Source organism: Citrus sinensis, chromosome 4 (genome assembly GCF_022201045.2).
Source record: "Citrus sinensis cultivar Valencia sweet orange chromosome 4, DVS_A1.0, whole genome shotgun sequence".
Classification (NCBI taxonomy): domain Eukaryota; kingdom Viridiplantae; phylum Streptophyta; class Magnoliopsida; order Sapindales; family Rutaceae; genus Citrus; species Citrus sinensis.
The window spans coordinates 8,044,782-8,051,289 of record NC_068559.1 but is presented as its reverse complement, the minus strand read 5'-3'; the positions used below and the strand labels follow the sequence as shown (position 1 = coordinate 8,051,289).

Sequence of the window (6,508 nt, the reverse complement as noted above, 5' to 3'; positions counted from 1 at the left end):
AGCATTTTTACTACAACCTTTTGCAACTAGTCTTGTCTTGTGCTTGTCAATTTCACCTTTTGCATTTTTCTCCATCTTGTACACCCATTTGACATTGATTACCTTGTGACTTTTGGAAAGAGTAGCAATTTCCTAAGTGTCATTCTTCATAATGGCTTTGATTTTTTCATCCATTGCGATTCTCCACTTCTCATCTTACGCAGCTTCTTGGAAGTTAACTGGCTCCCAATCAATAAAGAGGCAAAGTTACCTCATAAACATCTTGCAAACTTCTCGTGCGATCCACATTTCTCTCCTCAAAAAATGATGGTGGTAAATCTTTCATACGTTGTTGATGCGGGAAAGGTATGTGAAGTTATAGGCTCTTGTTATTCTTCTCTTACTTGCTCTTTCAATGTCTGTTCATTTTCTTCGAAAGGGTAAAAGTTGAAATCATCTATGATAGAGCCAAAATCTCATTCTCCTTCTTCATCGAAAATAACCTTTCGACTGATCAATATCTTCCCATTATTTGGATTGCACATTTTTTATCCTTTAAAATTATTATCATAGTTGATGGAGATGAACTTCTTATTCTTTTCTTCCAACCTGGTTCTTCTCTCGTTTGATACATGTACATGAGCTATGCTTCTAAAAAATTTTAGGTGGGAGATGCTTGGCTTTCTGCCACTCCATGCTTCTTGTGGTATCTTGCCCCGTATGCTTTTTTTTTGGAGCTCTCTTAGAAAAGTATATTGTACATGCAACAGGTTCAGCCCAAAATTCTTTAGGTAGTCTTTTACTCTTAAGCATGCTTCTTGTCATGTTGAGAATGGTTATATTCTTCATTTCTTCCATACCATTTTAATAGTCAAAGGATGTTGAATTCTATTTAGTTCACAAAACTCTTGGAATTATTTGCAAGTGAATTCTCCTCCTCGATGAGATGTCATAGCTTTAATATGGTGTCCACTTTTTTTCTTCATTGCAGCTTTCAACTTCTTAAAAACTTCATGAACTTCTAACTTCTACCTAAAAAAGTACAGCCAAATTTTTCTTGAAAGATTATTTATGGAGAGAAGGAAGTAGTTACTTTTACCAAAAGAGCTTAGCTTAATTAGACCACAAACGTTTGCGTGAATGAGCTCGAGCGACTATTTTACTCTTGAGTTTGACTCTTTTGGAAAACTTTTTTCTGAATTGCTCCTCTAATAAACATCTTTTGCAAAATTGATTATGGTTATTAATGCATGCTAAGCCTTTCACAGTATTCTTTTTGGATAATAAGTCTAGTCCTCCAAAGTTAAGATGCCTAAATCAAAGATGCCATAGCCATGATGCATCCTTGTAATAAGTCTTTAAGCACTTGACAACATCATTTTGAATATTCAAAGAGAATATTTTATTTTTTGACATTTTTACCTTCATAATTATATTTCCTTTATCATCTCTTAGAAAAAGATTATAATTTTTTAAATGAATACCATAGCCATTTTCCAAGAGTTGACCTAACTAATGATGTTGTTTTTCATAATAGGCACATAGTAAATATTTGAAGTCAATTGGTGGCTAACATCTTTTACATAAAAAGAATGTTACATTTTCCTTTCACTGATACTTTTGAATAATCTCCAAAAATGACATCGCTTTTCATTGATTCATTCAATTCCATGAACATGTTTCTGTTTTAGCTCATATGATTGCTAGTACCTGCGTCGAGATACTACATATTTGTTTTTACCTCCATTGGTCTTGTTACGTGCTAGTAAAAGTGTACCATCTTCTTCATTCTTTTCTTCAATATAATTCACTTTGTCATTAATTTTAATACTTGGAGCTCTACATTTTGAAATGTAATGCCCAAACCTTTGACAATTGTAGCGTTGTACTTAGGATTTCTCATACCTTAATTTTGGTTTGCCTCTTCCTCGTCTTCTAGTAGAGCTTTCTCCTCTTTCATAGTTAAAATTATTCTTATTAGGATTCCAGCCTCGTCCACAACCACTTACTCTATCTTTTTCTTGTCCTCTATCTCTACCTCTAGACCATTGTCTTGTCTCTTTACCTTGGTTTATCGTCTTTTATTTGATTTGTATCTTGAGGAGTTACTCCTTGATCCCTTGCTCTTCTCATTCTTCTCTTCGTACACTTGTAGTAAACCTTGAAGTTGCCCGACTGTCATGTCCTCCAGGTCTTTCGTCTCTTCAATTGTCTCAATTATGTACTCGAATCTTGGGCTTAATGAGCGAAGTAACTTTTTTATAATTCTTACATCTTCTATCTTTTCACCATTTCTTTTTAGTTGATTTGAAACGACTAGAACTCTTGAAAAATAATCAAAAATGGACTCAATTTATTTCATGTGCAATGATTCAAACTCACTTTATAGAGTTTAAAGACACATCCTTTTCACTTTAAGCTTGATAGATGAAGTCTCCATGTCTGAAGCTTCTCTCATGCTTCATTGGTTGAAGTTGCACTTGAAGTCTTCTTAAATCCATCATCATCCAAAGCTTGATAAATTAAAAAGGGAGCTTTCTTGTCTCTCTTTTATGAATCTTTAAAACTATCCTTTTGTTAATCGGTCAAAGAAGCCTCATCTGGCTCGTTATACCCCTTTTCAATGACTTCCCACACATCATAAGCTCCAAGGAGGGCCTTCATTTTAAAACTTCAACTGTCAAAGTAGTTTTCCTTCAGTGATGGAAATTGGAATGACTTAATGCGACTATTTACCATAACTCTTTATAGAATCAAATTTAGAAATTTTGATTGCACTACTGGAACCAGAATGTCAAAAAACCTAGGAGGGACTCAGAACAAAATTTCAAATTTCGATCAACGGTTAACAATCAAACGATCAACGACTGATGGTCAATGGTCAATGGATTGATTCAACTTGATTCCCTTGACTCGGCTCTGACTAGATTTATCTCAATTCAGTTCGATTCAGCACGGTTCACCTTGGTTCAATTTGCTTTAGCTCAATGAATCGACTCAACTTCAGGGCAACATCTTCCTGTAGCAAGTGTGAGCGCGTTCGGACTACGATCAGGCTGATTTTTATGGCATTGTGTTCCTACTTTTGAGCTCTTCAATTTGATATGCTATATTGTTATATGAAGCATAGATTATTAGCTCTGATACCACTTTGTTGGAGAATTTTATAAAAATTGAACACTCAAATAAACACTCTTTATTTCTTCAAGCACACTCCTCAAATAATACAACTCTTTTTTTTTCACTCTCTGCAACTTAGATATTTTGTTACTTCTCTTGATACTTAAATTGAATACATGAGGGGTTATTTATAAATATTATAAATCAATCACAACCATTCATTTATTCAACTACCGTACAAATCCTCGCCACTCATCAAAACCTACTACTCACTTACTTTACCAATCATACTAACCTTACCTAACCACAAGAAGCTTCTATGAATTGGGCTTGAATTTCTTCAAGTAATTAGATCAAGTTTGTGATCCAACAAAATTCATATTAATGACCAACTTACTTTTTTTAAGTGATAGTGGGGAAGTTTATTAACCACTTTTATAATATGAGTGATAAATGTTAGTAATTTCACTTCTTTGATGGAAGAAAGTGTAAAGCGATTTAAGTTATGAAATACTATAATAAAAAATTCTCTAACCTAGCCAAATCTATGCTTGCTAAGAGCTTGTTTCCATCACAAGAGAAAGGCTATAAAGTGGAATAGGCTAGAAGATCCTTTACAAAATTTAGTGAATGTAGAGAATACTTAAACCTTGAATAATTATGATTGACATACGATTTTATTTTAATTTAATTTAATTTAATTTAATTATTTTACATTTCTCTCTTTGACCACTATATTTTACTCTATTTTGGTGCTTTATGCCTGGCATTAGTCATTTGATGGAAGCTTGAGCTATTCTGATTACCGAAATCAATTCATTTAAAAAACTTCTATGCATCCTTTGGTTTTGGAACTTGGTGTTGAGTGTTAGAAAATGCATATTTATAAAGGAGAAAACCGTCATTTTACATTTCAAGTCTCACTAACAACCCTTACTTTTATGTATTTAACCTTCTTGTGATTTAATTGCATGTGTTTTATTTTAATTAAGTATTTTATGTATTTTAGGGGCATTATAGTCATTTCACAATAAAGGAGAGATCAGACGGCAAAACGGACATCACTTTTGAACTCAGGACGGTCGAAAACTTTAGGAGGAGCATAAAAGGAAAAATGGCACTATTCACATGTACGATACTATTCACGTATACGGTACTAACTTCATTACTGTTCACAACACTATTCACATAGACGGATCGATGATGTGGCATTGACTGATGAGGTGTCACGATCCTGTTGGGCTAAAATTCTTATGTACTGTTGATGGTGACGTGGCAGCATATCAGTGGATGAAAAATCTCGTGTACGGTACATGCATCACACAGGATTATTTTCAACCAAACCGCGTTACTGTTTATCCGAGTCAAACCGTGTTACTATTCATCCGCATGGTCAAACCGTGGACTGTTGACTGATGACGTGGCGCAATCCTGAGCGTCCAAACTGTTTTTAATCCGGTGGCCATGATTTACTTCATGTATCTATAAAAAGGGGGCCTCCCCCCCTAATTTGATATCTCTGAATCTATTTTTGGACTCCATTTTCTGTAATTCCCTCTCTATCTTGTATTTTTTTCGTATTTTAATAAATTCCCATTTTGCCCCTAGTTCAATTATGAGTGGCTAATTTTCTTTCAAGCTTGGGTTGAAGGTGAAGTCTCAACATGTGTCATGGGCTTTATTTGGTAAATTTATTTTCTCTTCCCCTCTAGTTTTTATGGATGTTTTGACTTCTCGTCGACAAATAATACTAATCTTGTCTAGTACCGCCTTGGTTTCACCGGCCCTCTAGTACAAGGTTATTATTATTTGGCACGATAAGCCCTTAGCACCATATTGATTAGAGCGTGATTCATGAGGTGTGGATTCCCCCCTCATGATTTAATTGGCATTAATAAGGATTATTGAGCCCATGATGCATGTTGATACGGATCCAGATACTCAAGTACGTCATTTTAATAGAATTCTCTTCAATTTATTCTCGCCATTGCAATTCCAATTTTAGAATCTCAATTCCAATTTTAAGATAATTTAAATCACTTCCACCACAATTTCAACCACCCATTTACAAAATTAATTCTACATATAATTAAAATCCACCTCCTCGTGGGATCGACACTCGTCACCATTGATCTATACTACAATCGATTCATGCCCTTGCGAGTACATTAAAATTTGCACAACAAGTTTTTGGCGCCGTTGCCGGGGAGGTAAGTAATTTTTAGAATTAATTTTTTTGAATAATTTCTTTTATTTGTTTTTTTTTATTTTTTTATTTAAAAAAAAGAAAAAAAAGTGAATCTACACTTAAAGGTTAGTATTTCTTTCCTTTTTCTCTTCTTTAAAATTCTGTAATTTAATTTTCAATTTATTTTTCTTTGCAACTTTTTTTTGTTTATTTTATTAATTTAATTTTTAGTTAATTTATTTTACATATTTATTTTTGTGTTTTTTTATAGAAAGGTTGTAATAGCATAATAAGGTTAGTATCGTAATTTCTCCCTCTTCTTTATTTTTATTTGTTTTGTTCCCATCTTTATTTTTTTTTATTTGTTTTGCATGCATGGTCGTAGGTCATTATTTCCTAATCTTGAACCTATAGACCTTGAATTAGAAAAAACACTTCGCACACAAAAGCACATTAAAAATAAATTTGGAATGGATTTACAAGCACTACAGGAGAGGCCATTTAAGGACTATTTTAGTCCCTTAGCTAATTTGAGCACATCATGCATAAGATACCCAAATGTAGCTGCTAGGAGTTTTGAACTAAAACCTAGTGTGCTAAATTGTCTTCCAACATTTTATGGCCTAGAAAATGAGGATCCATATAATCATCTGAATGATTTTCATGCTATTTGTCAAACTTTTAAATTTTCAGACGATGATGTTAAACTCAGATTATTCCCATTTTCTTTAAATGATAAAGCTCGTTCATGGTTAAATACTTTACCTGCTAATAGCATTGCATCATGGGAACAAATGGTAACTAAATTTTTGAATAAATATTTCCCAATGCATAAAACCAATGCTATTCGCAGGGAAATTTCAGAGTTTACACAGAGAGAAGACGAGCAATTTTTCGAAACATGGGAGTGATTCAATGGGCTACTCTTGAAGTGTCCACATCATGGGTACGAGAAATGGCACCAATGCCAATACTTTTTGGAGGGATTATTGCCGAATGTGCAAGAATGGCTAATGGCAACAAGTGGAGGAGAGCTAATGTCAAAAAGCGCATAAGAGATTTGGGAATTCTTCCAGCGACAAGCGGATAATTCCTAACAACGGAGTCGATCACTCAGGAATACTAGAAGAATTAAGGGAGTAAATGAGGTTCACATTGGCGAGTCAAGTTCAGAAATTAAAGAAGTCAAAGCGATAATTGAAGGTCTCTCTCGACAAATAG

At 33.9% G+C, this 6,508-nt stretch overlaps 1 non-coding gene across 1 annotated transcript; it reads right to left on the bottom strand.

The window, feature by feature from the left end:
- Positions 1-6,132: 6,132 nt before the first annotated feature.
- Positions 6,133-6,236, bottom strand: LOC127901972 (small nucleolar RNA R71). Its single transcript, XR_008054377.1, has one exon. It is a non-coding gene; the product is annotated as a small nucleolar RNA R71 (small nucleolar RNA).
- Positions 6,237-6,508: the final 272 nt, after the last annotated feature.